General features: G+C 32.4%; 1 protein-coding gene across 8 annotated transcripts in view; it reads left to right on the top strand.

Moving 5' to 3' along the window:
• Positions 1–15,746, top strand: part of LOC140451024 (mitochondrial uncoupling protein 4-like) — a 360,669-nt gene that overhangs the window by 231,648 nt on the left and 113,275 nt on the right. The window contains exon 1 of one of the 8 annotated variants that reach the window (XM_072544755.1): positions 14,990–15,099. The exons of the other annotated variants lie outside the window; for them this stretch is intronic. The gene's annotated coding sequence lies outside the window, so the exon portion shown is untranslated. Of the gene's footprint in view, positions 1–14,989; positions 15,100–15,746 lie in introns of those variants that run through there. 8 annotated transcript variants of the gene reach the window in all.

Here is a 15,746-nt window from a genome sequence, read left to right as displayed (position 1 = left end):
GCGATGATCAATAGGCATCAAACAATTTTTAAAATTTAAATCAAGTAATTTATTTAATTTCGTATATTTTATGGTCTGTAAGAATATTTGATTTTGTTCCGTTAAAAGCAAATTAAATGAATATAATATTTATATATAATTTATTACGCACAATAAAATTTATTTTATTAATGACATTTTTAATATAGAAATCATTCAGTTTACTGTACTATACTATAAATCTCTATATAATATAATCTCTCTCCTATGGTTCTACAGCCCACGTCAGGTCCTGTCCTCTCCCAGCATCCGGCTCCAAGCATATCTTTCCTTGACTATTCTCCTCCAGTTATCCACCGCTTCCTTGGATTTTATACTGGCCGACGTCCCATCATAGTTCCACTAAGTGTTCTAAGCTCCTACTAGGTGAGCTATTATTATCCAAAAAGCCCAAAATAAGATGGAGAGACCAACTACTAGGAAATATATCAAAGATAAAAATTGCAATTTGGAGAGGAAAGATTCAGGACCAGAGAGAATGGAAAAAGATAGTAGGCAAAGCAAAAACACGATAAGAGTCATCGGCCCATATCATATAACGATAAATTAAACACTGAGATTGCAAAAACGTTTTTTGTAAAGCTTTGCAAAAACTTAAAATAACATTTTTGAGAATTCTCACTAAGATATTAAATAATACCAGATCATTTAATTTTTAATCATCAACAAAAATGTAAAAATGTAAGTATGAATTTGATGGTAATACGATATTCACAGATATCGTGGCTGTAGCACATATTTATTTGCCCATAACAATAGTTTAGATAACATGAATAATTTTTCAATTATATATGTGGATAAAACGTTATTTTTCTAATAACAATGTGTTCTTGCAAATGCATAACTTTGTTTAGTTGGTTTTAGTTTAGTTTATGCTTCACAAAAATTAAACAAAAATCATTAAAATGAAAATAAATAAATAATAAATTCACTATGAATACGATATATTATATTCCGTCAGTCCTATTTCAATAAAATAATCGAAAACGTATTAAACAGAGCCGACTAACACAACAGAGCAGTAAAATGTTATACATAAAGATGTTGGAAAATATATCTTCGCTTACTTGGTCGACTAGTACTAAAGTTATCAGAATTAAATGGCAAAGCGGTCTTTGTACGTGGCTTTAACTTTATCTTATAGTTGTCTAACAACTAAAAATACTATACAAAATAAAGTAAAATGTTGTTATTATAGGGTGCCTAATACAATACTTAAAAAACCGAAAACTTTGCAAATAATTAATATATTCCATTTAGATAGAAGGTTAACTACAAAGCAAAGAAATAATTACCTACGTTATGCTTATGAAGTTTCGGAATCCAGCAACTCGTCCGATGAGGAATCTCCAGTCACACTTAAGTTTATTATTATTTTGTCGGAAACACTGTCTACCATCCCGTCCAATTTTGACATTTTCTCTTCTTTCTTGATCAGATGAGCTACGGCATTCGCCCAATCTTCTTTCCGTATCCGTTCCATTACTAGTTCTAACAAACGTTGGACATCAGAAATTTTATGTCACGTTTTCACGAGGTATGTAACCCTTTATTTGAGCCCAGATTAATTATATCGGATTTAACTCGCAATGGTAATGAGGAAGTCTCAAAATGGCGATGCATTTAGCACGAGCCATTGTATCTACCACATGCTGGCGATATCTGTATAATTACACTTAAACCTCAGCCTTAACCATGTCCTCGGAAAATGTAATTCCTTTTTGTCCTAACCAAGTCTGCATATCTCCTTTTCTGGTGGCCATATTTGGCAAATGTTCTGTTAATCGGCTGTGATAAGAAGCGTTATCCATCACTATTACCGAATTTGGCTCGACTCGTGAAAGAAGGGATTCAAACCATTTTTCAAAGCGTTGGGCGTCCATGTCTTCGTGATAATCACCCGTGTTTTTAGATAAAAAAAAAATAGTAACCTATCGTCTAAAATGCCACTCTCATTACCTATATGGGTGTCAATCAGTCGTTGCCCTTTACCCGTTGGTCCTCGTAACCCTGTTGACAAACCATCCACAAATACTTGACGATATTGTTCTGAAGCTATTTTCTTGTGGCATTTTAAATTAATTACTATTTAAATGGGAATAAGCCACAATTAAAGGTTAAAATACGTTTATTGACGTTTCAATTTCCACTTCGGAAATCGTTCTCAAAATACAAACATTAATAAATTTACTAATGTTTGTATTTTGAGAACCATTTCCGAAGTGGAAATTGAAACGTCAATAAACGTATTTTAACCTTTAATTGTGGCTTATTCCCATTTAAATAGTAATTTACTTGACGATAACTCGTTATAGTAGTATCTTGCTAGATCTTAGATACTGTGTGACCAGCATTTACCCACATTTCGTCCAGATAATAAATCTTTTTGTGGGCAGAACTAACCTCTCTAGAGCGAAGACATCTTCGTCGCTATGAGACTATATCTTTTCTTTCTATTAAGACAGATTTACGGGATCGTTTGGCATATATAAATTTTAAATCTTCTTTTATTATTATCCTTAACGTCTCTTTGCTCATTTTTTTAACGAGACCATTCTCCATTACCTTTGTCCTAATGGATTCGAGGGTTGGCGCTTTATTTTGCTGGTACTCGTCCAATTCAATTTTTTTTTCTACCACAATAATGTACTTTTAGAGCTTGCACAATCCCAGTCACCTTTTTTTCACTTACAATGCGTTCTACTGTCGAGACGGATACTCCCGTTAAAAATGAACACTGAGCTACAGCTTCCACTGTACGAAGTGTATTTTTTAAATGTTCATACACTTTACAGACAATCTGCTTTTCTTCTACCGACATAAACTTCCGCTTTCTTTGTACATTACTTGGACCCGCTACGGCATCCATCTTAATACTATAAAAAGAATAAACATCAATCATAATATTCTGCTAATTATTTGTTGTTTATTTACCTCAAAAAATATTTTTAAATTAATAAATAGAATAAAGTCTATTTAATAAATATAAAACAAAGTCACTATCTTTTCCAAGGACGTAAATATATAGCCCAGCGAAATGTTGATAAGTTTACCGATGTTTTAAAGTATTCAACTGAACTTGTCCAACTATACGCTCGAAAAACGCACCGGTATGCACAATTTATATTGTTACGGGGGCAAATTTTATGGAATTATCTTATATTTCACGTTGACGAAGCATACGCAATAAAAACGACCCCGGTAAGATTTTATTCCTGATGTTTAACATTGTTGCCGTTAGCTCTTAGTTAAATTTGTAGATGAGTCACCTTTAAGTGAAGCTAGCGTTTGACGTTTCTACTTCCACTCCGGAAATCGTTCTCAAACGATTTTGAAACTTACAGAAATTTTTTAGGTTAGTTAGAAAGGTTCTAAGTGCAATGTGCAATCTAAGTGGGTGAAAAACATCGATTAAAAATGCTTGTTTTCCCCCTTTTTGGTATTTATTGCTATTTTGCAGCAAGGGTAATAAATTAAAACATTTTTAACTAGTCGTATCTTATAGAAAATTCAATTATCGCTATTTTATTTTATTTCAACTTTGCTCCAAAATGAATCTTTTTAGTTATAAGCAAGGAAAGTAGAAAAAAAAACGATGTTTTTAGTAGTTTTTAAATATTTAAATTTTTTTATTAATATTTCCTATTTATTTGAGGGGGAGAATAAGTCAATTATTATTTTTGAACTTATCACACAACTTTTTCTGTAAAAATCAGAATGCCACCTCTCACATTCACCTCAAAACAGGTCCACCCTGGTCTAAAAATGAGATAGTGTACCTATTTTTTATTTTATGTTTATAGTATGTATATTATTAACACACAACTGATACTAGCCATGTCAAACCAGTGCCGTTGCGCTTTACCTGTCTTTTACTACATCTTTGATACCTCGCGTTTTTAACAGCTGGGATTTTGCGACCACCTTTTCTCAGCGTATTTTATTTAACGAAATTTTTGTTCAAAAATTAATTATCATTAATTGAATTAAAACTAATTGAACGTTCGAAATCAGTCTTTCGTGAACATCGTCTTTTTTAAACTCTTTTTCGTGAATTAAAACTGTTTGCGGCCAATTTTTGACTGGCATCCTGTTATCAATGTATTCTCTTCTTAAATATATGTAAAAATGTGAGTTTGATTAACTACATTATGGACGTAGTGATCTTTCAGTGGGATCTCGTACTATGATGACGACCTTCTGTAGTTTCAATAATTTGGACGTGTAGGTTATATACATTACGCTGAAAAATGTGCAAATTTTCAAACTTAAAATACAATTATTTTCAGAGATAAGTCTAATATGGGCTCTACTTTAAACACCCTGTACACAATATTTATTCAAACGTATATACAATTTTTATATTTTTACAACGAATTTAGTTTTTCTGATCCATATTCACTAGAATATCCACAAATTTTGGCATTATAAGACAAAGGAATGTTTTGTATTTCACGGATAACAAACGAATATATAAAATATGATTTTAATAAAAAGAGCAAATCTATAATGAAAAAGTTTCTACTCTACTTGACATATTACTTTGTTTTATACCCAAACCTAACACTAAACCTCTAAGAAATGTTATACAATGGTTTTATTATATTCTATACACTCTGTAGGTATATGTATATTAGCTTAATTTTTAAATACTTCAATGAAGATCATACTATAAAATTGTAGATAAGGTAATTTTAGTTTATGATATTTTTGTTTTTGATTGTATACTTATAAGGAAGACAGGCTAAAATGGTTTTGAAAACTTGCTTTGGGAAGAAACAAGAGATATTTTTAATATTTAATAAAAATTAGTTAGTCTGTTGCAGAAGTATATGCTAATTTTTGTTTTCATTTTCTTCAATATTTTATTCTTTATGATTTTTTTTATTTGAAACCAGTTTATGATCTAGTATAATATGAAAATTATACGAAAATAAACCAACGAAAATACAATATACATATTGAACTGCATTCGTAACGGCATTGATCTACAGGCATGTAAAACCGCGGTTCTCGTCGGCAAAGCCTGCCAATGTCGTCATGTTTCGGCGACAGCGGTGGAGTATTAACCCAAACTCTAGGGCGTTTTTACCTTTTTGTAATTATTTCTCGGTATGCTGTAGCGAATACTTCTACAAAACCTTGTATAGCTCAAAAGGCCAGCCTAATGAATCAACGAAAGAGAACGTCAAAAGAAAAATAAAAACAACGTGGGATCAGAGGTACTACCAAATATAGAGGGATTCGAAATAGAAAGAGCTTTAAAATAGGTAAAAAATAATAAAGCTCCATGACACGACGGTATAATTATCGAGCTGTTGAAAACAAGCAAGTCAGTAACAATACTATCAGAGTTATTTAGTTAATGCTCCATAATAGCAAAATCCCTAAAGACTGGAACGAGAGTCTAGTAATACTCTTAGACAAAAAAGGGGACAAATGTGACCTAAAGAATTATAGACATATATCGTTGCTCAGTCAAGTATACAAACTGTTTATGAGAGTTATTAGCAATTGGTTGACTTACATAATGGATAATTACCAACCGGTTAAACAGGCTGCCTTCCGCAAAGGATATTGTACATCAGACTACCTGCTGACAATGAGAACATTGATAAAAAAGGCAAATGCATAACAACTACCCGTATTTTTTGCCTTCGTAGACTATGAAAATGGATTTGATAGTATCGAGATGCGAGCTATAGAACAAGCTATTAATAATTGTAGAATAGATTCGAGTTATAGGCATTAATACATAATATACAGGGAGGTCCTTAAGTAATTGTACAAAAAGAAACACTAGATTGTACACTTTAAAATATTACGATATAAGCCAACTTGATTTAGTAAAATGTTGATAATAAGGATACAGCGCGTTAAAAAGGAAATTTAAAATTTTATTTTTCGTTATAACTTTTATGTTTGTAAACATCGACATATAAAGATTTACAACTGGGTGCTCTTGAGTATGAGAAATTATAATTTGATGCAAATTTTGATGTAGCTGATAGAGGGCGCCACATATGCTACATGTGGCATAAATCTGTTAGCTGTGGCAAGTTAGCGCTATTTTTGTTAAAACATATTAAAGACATTATTTTAACACATTAAAGATATTATTTTAACACAAAAAAGGTATACTTGTTAATAACTTCAAAACTAAATAGTTTTCGAGATAATCACAATTTATATTAAACTGCTGATTTGACGATTGCCAAATATATCCCCTAATCTATCGAAGAATAATTGCTAAAAAAATTTCTAATAATTAACTGCAATTAATCTACAAAGAAACAAATATTCACTCATTGTTGTTTTATATAAATCAAAAATTGAAGAATTCATCACATAATATAAACAAAATGTACTTTTCTAAAGCTTTATCTTTTTATATTTGAAGCATGCAGCATCTACATTATAAAAACATGCTAACACTGCTATACCGAAATTTTTTGTTCCATGTTTGACATTTGCGCCTATAATCAGCTTGAACTTTCGGTAAACTCAACCAATAATTTAATTTACTATCAAAGAAATGATCAAATATCAAATTTATATGTTAGTGATAATTTAATATTTAGTCTGACTTTAACGGGTCTGTCGGAAGTAAACAGTGTATGCTTTGTTGATACGGAAGCAGAAGGCGCTACTAGCAAACATAATAATTTATTGAAATATTATAATATAGTATGCTTTGTTTTAAATATAAATAATAAATAAATAATAAAATTACTTTATTAAATTTAAAAATTAATATTTAAATTTTAAAAATATAGAAAACAGTATGTATGAAGTTTCGCGCCAGTCTACAGTACAGCTACTGTACCCACCACCCTTTTTTAAACCAGTTTTAATGTCATCATTAGAGAACCCCAATGCATTACGGGACATTTTAACATAGTAGGCAGATGTCACGAATGCTTTCGATAACTAAAAATAAGTTTTTTGATTTATCAGTGATTTTTGTAATATCTAGTTTATTTTGGTTTATTAAAGAAAAGCAGAGAAAATGCCGAGGCATAATATTTTTTTTAATATGGATATGAGAGATATGATTATTGTTTATTGTCAGCAACACTTTAACTTGCGTGCAGCGCAAAGGGAATATTTAAAAACTTACCCAAACAGGCTGCAACCTAATTTCCAAACCTTTAAACATCTTTTTCGGAATTTAGGCGATAGTGGTTCATTTTGTCCTAAACGTGACAACTTATGCCGACCGAAAATTATTACGTCTGATCAAGATCTCCAGCGTTAAGAATCAGCAGAACTTTAGTTTTAAAAATCCTATACCATGAGCATTTTGACCCTTACCATTTTATACCTATGGAAAATCTATTACCAGCAGAATTACCTTTAAGATGCAGATTTGCAAATGATATCCAAAACAGGCAAAATCTTAACCACTCTTTAATCGATAGAATATTATGTACGGACGAAGGTACATTTACACGCCATGGTTTTTTTAATTTAAGGAACAATCATTTTAGGAATACTGAATATACTTATGTTAAGAGAGAAATCCACTTTCAACATAAATTTAAAAAATAAACAGTGTGGAATCATTTGCCAAAAATGATTTGGAAGAATTGCCACTTAACTTAAGGTAAAATATGTAGTTTATGCAAGATGGTACACCACCACATTATACGAGGGTAGTGAGAACATACTTTTGAATACCAACTTTCCTGAACATTGGATTCGTTGTAGTAATGATTTTCCTTGGCCACCACGTAGCCCAGAATTTAATCCTTTCGATTTTGGTGTATAAAACACAATGAAACAGTATGTCTATAAGAACCTCATAACATTCGCAACCAACTTTGGACAGAAATAAATATTCAGCAGTTTCTTTTGAACCAACTATGCTATTTAATATGAGACGACCTTTTATGGAGGTATTGATAACTGTATTGAAAAAAATGGTGGACATATCGAACACTTACTTTGACAAAAAGTTTAATGTTATTTAGTTAACTATTTCTTAATATGGTTTGTAAATAAAATGTTTTGATTATGACTTCAATTTAATATAAAACGTAAAATGTTTGATATAAAATCCTATTATCCCATTATTTTGTTAAATTCTATGATTATCTATTCTACTGATATATTTATTTTCTCTAATAGTTCGTTAACTATTAACTTTGGTTAAAGGTATTTTATACCAAAATTCAGAAGTATTGATGTTATTGTCTCTTTTTCCTTCGTTACCTGTAGTAATTGCGTTAAATCAGAATTATGCAGCTGATTTGTAAAATGCGATTATCTTGAAAACTGTTGAATTTTAGAGTTAATAACAAGTATACCTTTTTTTGTTAAAATAATGTATCTTTAATATCTTTTAACACAAATAACGCTAACTTAAAGAGCAAAAATTTAAGCGTAAATTTATGCCAGATATGTAGCATATGTGGCGTCCTCTATAAACTACATTAATGTTTGCAATAAATTATAATTCCTCATACGTAATAGCACCCAACTGTAAATTCTTATACAAAAATGTTTACAAACATAAAAGTTACAGCGAAAAATAAAATTTTAAATTTCCACTTTAACACCCTGTATCTTTCTTAATATCAACATTTTATTAAAGCAACTTGGATTAAATCGTAATATTTCAAAGTGTAGAATCTACAGTTTCTTTTTGTACAATTACTTAAGGACCACCCTGTATATGAAAATGCAACTATGATAGTTCAACTAGACGAGTTCCCTATTAACAGAGAAGTTAGACAAGGCGACGTAATACAGTCCGTTAAGCTTTAAATTAGACATACACCCTATAAATGGCAACACTTCGCGCCGTCGACTTTCTACGAACCTGCTTCGTTGACCCGTTGCCAATAATTTGTCATTATACAATGGCTGTTTAAAGCGTTAACAGCGTAGATCTTTAATTTATTTTTGTAAACAACATGTCTTTGTAATCAACATGTTTTATGGTGGTAATTCTGGACAAAAGTGTAGATTTATTTTCTGTGTTTTTTTGAGAGGAGACCAATTCCTTGCGTACAGTCAATTCATAATGTTGTTAAAGATTTTGGGATTTATTATTCGAAATTTCAGAAAATGTAACAATCATGAAGTGTCACCAGAAAAGTGACAGATTGGGATACTGTTTAGCCGTAGAAGGTCAAATATTTGAATCATTTCTGTAGGGCATAAAGAATTATTTCTTATTTTATTAGGAATTATTTTTTATTTTCAATAAGAATATATTTTTTGTTTTTCAATAAGAATATATTTTTAAATAAATGCGCTTTTATTTTTAATTCAACCACAAAAAATTGTTCACATTATTAAAAACCTATACAAATGCACTGCTTTATAAAGGTCAGTGTATTTTTATCGAGTTTGTGTACTGTAAGAAATGAACCAGGCATACGTAATGATATCAAACATCAAATTCCAATGACGGAGATGTGCATCCCACCGTCGTTACGTGCTACTAAATGATTTTCAAGGATTTTCTGTCGTGGTGTCGGAGGAGATCGGGAATTACAATTACCTCGTACGAGGTAATGTTGCCGATTTTAGCTCTTTATGTAGTGTTCAATATCTAATCCAAAACTTAACGTACTGTATTACTAAAGCTTTTTAATCTAGCTCTAGCTCTTCAAAACTACAAATCGGTCAACATATGGTATCAACGTTAATGGCAATAAGTTAAACCACCTCAGATTCGCTGACGACATCGTGATATTAGCGATCACGTTCGAGGAATTACAAATTATGATGGAGGAACTGTCACCTCCCAATACGTCAGCCTAAAAATGAATATTACAAAAACAATGATAAACACAGGGGACCCAAGACGTATAACCATAAATGACAGTGAGATAGAACAAGTCCATCAATATCTCTTTCTGGGCCAAATTCTGAAAGTTGGCAAAGAGAACCAACATGCGGAAATCACTAGAAGAACAAGACTGGCATGGGCAGTATTTGGAAAACTTAGTTGGAAGACCGCAAAATACCTCAATACTTGAGCAAAGTACAATAAAACCAGTGCACCTTCCTATCATCACATATAGATGTCACACCTGGACACTAACCAGGGCAAATATGAATAAACTAGCCACAGCAGAAAGTGCAATGGAAAGAGCAATGTTAGGTATACAACTGTCACATAAAAAGAGGAACGACTTGGTAAGATCAAAAACAAGGATATGACAAAAAAATTGCCAAACTCAAATGGAGCTTCGCAGGCCACACTGCTAGACAAAATAACCAACGTTGGAACGCCACAATACAACATTGGAGACCTTACAAAGGAGATGACCAAGAGGAAGACCACAGATGAGATGGGTAGATGCCATAAAAAGAGTAGCTCATCAATGGAAGTATGTTGCTCAGGATAGAGATCGATGGAAGGAGTTAGGAGAGACCTATATCAAAAACTGTACGACAGAACGCTAAGAAGAAGAAGGTGCTATAGCGAGATATACAAAACTTCGACTCTCGACATATCTTGCTCTTTGAGCAAGACATGTTACATCAATTATCATTCAAACACGACTGTTTTGCTCGCTTGTCTATCAGCACCAACGAGCCGCGAGTAAAACCGACGTTCAAAAGCGTGGTATAGACTCGTACTTCGAACGTAACGTAAATTGTTGTGTCTCCTATTCATGAATGTGTATTTCTAGACGCACTCATGCAATACTGACGCTGTAAAATTTTAGTGTAAGTGAAAAGTTATCGCTTTTAAACACAAATCAATATATACATTCAAGTTTTTATTGTATATATTTATCATGTATATTATATACTTTTATAAGTTTCCATCACGTTTTTTTGATTTTTTTATCATGCCAAATAGTTCAATTTTACGTATGTATAGACCAAAGATACGCATTGGTTGAAATTTATATAGTTTTTATGTATATTTAGGTGTAACGCACTAACTTTTGTAGACTTAATGCCAATAATGCCACAGTTTATACAGAGTTATATTTTTGCAACTGTATTTATAAACAAAACAAAACTAAATTACGATTTTTTTGTTATATTCGAATTAATTGTACAGTGAAGTTTTTAAGGTAAAAAATTGTGATTTTTTCAATTCGTTTCCCTTTTTAGTAATCTTTGACATAAGTATGATGCACCGATGCACTGTTTTCCTTGGGCGTCTGTTTTATGAATATAGTGCAGGTATATTTTACCTAATAAACCTTACAAATATTTTTCACACGTTTTGTACCATTTTATCGTACATTTTAGGTTTCAAAGAGTAAAATGTAGGGGAGAAGCCGGCACTTTTGAACGTTTTTTTTTAAGTGTATTATGACACTTTGCCTAAAATTATTTATTTTAGGTATCGCAAACAACATTAGCACATCGAATAATGTAATATTGTCTATCAAACTTACCAAGAAATTATCTGAACGTACAAAAAATTAACTTTACATATCATAAGAAAAATGTTCAAATGTGCCCCTAATAGAGGTAGCCTTAAACTAAGAAGGGGCGCATTTGAATGACCTAAAATACTTTGAAATCAAACCAAAAAATATAGTTTATTATTGAAAGGACACAATAAAATATACAAACGTGAAAAAACACAATAAGTACCTAAGTGCCTAAGGTATAGACATTCAAACTAGACACAATTAATTTTTAATTTACATTGTACTTATCCATCAAATTTGAAAATGAAATAAATGATTGCGTTCTGCAAGTACTATAATTTGAATTGTTTATAGGATGTTATTTTAAAACTACATCTTCAATGGGGACTATCGAAATATCCTCCGTTTCTGGAAAGTGAAAAGTTGAACTTGTCCCTTTACCCTTAATTCTTTTCAAAAATTTTACTTCAAACTCTGAATTCACAGCAAATATTTCAGTAATCTATCCCACAGAATAATTACACAGCTTTTTTGTAACAAACTTCACTAAAATATAGCCATTCTGTTCGTATTTGGCAATTTCTGTGACGTCTTTCGATTCATCTGAACTGGCATAAACGATGTCTTCATCGGATTCCGAAGTTTCACTCTGTCGTAACTCCTCATTCTTTTTAGTAGTAGGAGTAGTCTTCCAAATGTTTATTTTCATGTTATTTGCTTGCAACTGTTGTTTTTGTTCTCTTGCTAGGGTTTCTTCTTCAATTTTGTTTTTTTTCTGGTGTTTCTGTTCAAACTGTAGATTTAACCTTTTTTCGTGCTCTAATATTTTTTCTCGGAGCAGCCTTTGGGAAAGGTCGTATAATTTCAGCTGTTATTGAGGTTGATGTAGATGAAACAATTTCAATTTCATGTGCTACTGGGGTTGATGTATATCGAACAGCTTCTGTTGAGTTCTGTTGAGTTGTTTACATTATTTCCTGGTGGTGGCCGGTCAGTAACAAAAGCACAGTCAAAATCGACATCCGAAAATACAAGACGGTTTAGGGAGCAAGTGCCCGTTTTCTAAAACCTTCAACTATATTCTTTATGATAAATGAAGTTGTGTATGCAGTGTTTGTAATAGCTTCTAAGTCATGTATGGTAATTGCTCGAGCCGGATGCATTATCATCCATTCGTTCATAGCAACAGCAAGTTTTGATTTAAACGACGAATAAACTGCTACATCTAGCGGTTGAAGGCGATGTGAGGTGTGAGGTGGAAAAGTAACTAATACTATACCATTTTCACGTGCAAACCTTATGGATTCAAGAGAACTATGAGTTTCGTGATTGTCCATAAATATTAAAACTGGGGAATCAGAAGAACACTGTGTATAACGTTTAATGTGATTAAGAACCTTGAGAAACAGTTCCATGGTCATCCATCCAGCACTTGGCGAATAAGCCAAACCCAGGCTTCCTGAGGGAGCTCCATTCAACATTGTATCATGAAAACGGGCTCTTGGAAATATATACACCGGAGGCACATCATTTCCTAATGCATTAGGGGGGTTTACCCCCCCAAAGCACTATTCCGAAACTGTTACTTACAAAATTTTAAGGACTTAAAATAGGACATAAAAAAAATTCGGTGCCCAATTAAACCCCCCCCCCCACAGGAAAATTCTAGGTGCGTCACTGCAGGGTGCTTCTCTCTGCTGAAACTATCTGCCCAACTTGTTTGATTCCCTTTTGCGTTACAATGTTTGGAGCTTGCAGGATAGTGCTGATACCAGTTTCGTCTAAGTTATAGATCCTGTCAGGTGTGAAATCGTGGGTTGAAAGAGCACGTTTATAATTGTCAAAAAATGTCCCAACATTTTCTTTTGTAAAACTGGTAGCTCGGCTAAGGCTGGTGTTTTCGGGTTTCTTCAATGCCAAATTTTGATGCCTATTTTTAAAACACTGTAGCCAGTCTATAGCAGCAATTTTGTTGGCATTCCATTTACTGGTGCATATAGGTTTGTTCAGTCTTTTTGCATAATCATAAGTCAAAATTCTGATTTGGGTGTATGTTAAACCGTAATTTATTTTTGAAGATTTTAATATATAACTAACTAAAAGGTCTTCTTTAGTTTTGTTCCATTTTGTTCTGCCCTCTTTGATTCCTGCTTCCTTTTTATTCTATAAAATAATGTCGTATATTTAATTCCATACGTTGCAGTAACCATGCGAAGTTTAATGACATTCTCCACTGCTTTTATTTATTTATTTATTTAATTTTAATTCTTAATGGGGCTTGCAGTAATGGGGCACCTTTGAACAAAGTTCAAAAGTGCCCCATTTCTGTTGTTCAAATGTGTCCCGCAACTACAGATTTCAAATTTAGGTAAGTTAAAAATTTAAGGGTAAGAATTACGAGGTTAAATATCGAACACATACCTTGGAAAACCCCTGTGAATTTCAGGCTAGCAGCAACACTACCCAGTTCCGAATATTTTGCTTGTATTATCCTTACAACCCAAATTACACACAGACGCGTTTAAATACCGAAAACCTTACTTTCGCTGTTACGTTTGTAAACACAACAACAATCGTTCAAGCAACTTTACACTAATAGTATAAATGTAGTCAACACCGTATAACAAAAATTACTAATATTGCGGTGCTTATAGGAGGGAAATTCGAATTGTTCAAATCCACCCCACGTTCAAAAGTGCCCCCTCCACCCCTACACAAATTGGGACTTAAATTCTTTACACAAATTTTCTTCATACAATTTTTTGCTCTTAACCCAACTTTATTGCTAGTTTTATTTATATTTCAATTTATCTCATGTTAAAATAAAAATTAAAAAGAAATTTGTTTTAATATTTACTACCATCCAATGTATAAATAAGAAACCAACTCCGCCTCCGGTAGTTGCTAGGTGAATTGAGTAGCTCGGTAACTATCAGTGCCGTTCCCAAATTCGGATAAAGGAGGAGGGTTTGCGTCAGGAAGGGCATCCAGCAGTAAAAACCTTGCTATAACCATGGAAAGAAGGAATGTGGAAAATAGTTTAGAGGCTAGAGAGTTCCTCGTAAGCCACGCGCAGTTACCGCCTCACCTGACTCATGTGAAAAGTGAGCTAGAGCTACCCCTTAGAGAACGGAAGGGGCCAAAGAGGCTTGCCCAGAGAGTTGCAACTCTCAACGTCGAAAGCATGACAGGTAAAGAAATAGAACTCGCCGGTTTCATGCAGAGAGAAACCTTCGGAAATCGTTCTCAAAATAAAAACATTAATAAATTAAATAAATTTTGTTTTTGTTACTTGGTGAAAAATTCTTCTAATAATTTAATTTTATCTGACTCATTTATATTGGCAATTCCCACATATATTATACAATATTGCTGAGTTGCTTTTCTGGGACGACTTATTAAAATCATTACTAGCAATCTATATATTTATCGCATTGCAAAAACCAGTAAGCCACATACAATTGCTGAAGATTTGGTTCTATTTGCAGCTGTGGAGAAGGTGGAAATAATAGTAGATGAAAAAGAGGCTGTAAAAATAAAAACCATATCCCTTTAATATTATCCGAATAATACTATCCAAAGAAGAATAAGTGAAATAGCAGAAGATATTGGAGAACAAAATATTGAAAACATCAAAAATTGTACCTACTTCCTTCTAGAGATGGAATCTACAGCTCTCTCCAAGTGTATCCAGAACATTCATAAGGTACTACAGAAAAAATGTCATTACAGAAGATATTTTATTTTGTTCTCCACTAGAAACCGAAAGTGTTTGCTGGAAACTTTCAAGCAAACTACTAAGAAATATAACAATAAATCACTAAAAAACTTTGTTTTCAAAACTTCCACAAAATTTATTATATTTTCTCACTACAGATGTTTCGACACAGTGCCTTTCTCATCTATTTTTGGATGTGTTTACAATTTACAGTCTTTAGAAATAGGTTTAGGAGGGGAGAACTGTTTGTCTCAAGTTGGTCATTCAGAATTATGTCTGTGTTTTTTAATTTATTAATTTTCATAGATTCTAATAAAGATATCTTAAGGCCTTCATTTTGGATGTCAAGAATTTGAAATTCGTCATTAAAAGAATGATTATGATCTAGAAGGTGAAGTGATTATGTAGAATCTGTTTTCCTATTATTGTAAGCCCTTTTATGTTCTGCTACACGTTTTTTAAAGCTTCTACCAGTTTGACCTATGTAAGTTTTTGGACAGTCGCCGCATTTAAGTTTGTATACACCACTGTGTAGGTGCTTTTTATTTTGGCTCTTGTTGTTTTTAATATATTTACCTAAGTTGTTGGTTGTTTTAAAAGCTGGTGTTATTCCTTTCTCTTTTATGTGTTTGGCT

Source organism: Diabrotica undecimpunctata, chromosome 1 (genome assembly GCF_040954645.1).
Source record: "Diabrotica undecimpunctata isolate CICGRU chromosome 1, icDiaUnde3, whole genome shotgun sequence".
Lineage (NCBI taxonomy): Eukaryota > Metazoa > Arthropoda > Insecta > Coleoptera > Chrysomelidae > Diabrotica > Diabrotica undecimpunctata.
The sequence above is the reverse complement of the archived record's forward strand: the minus strand, read 5'-3'. Positions and strand labels throughout refer to the sequence as shown.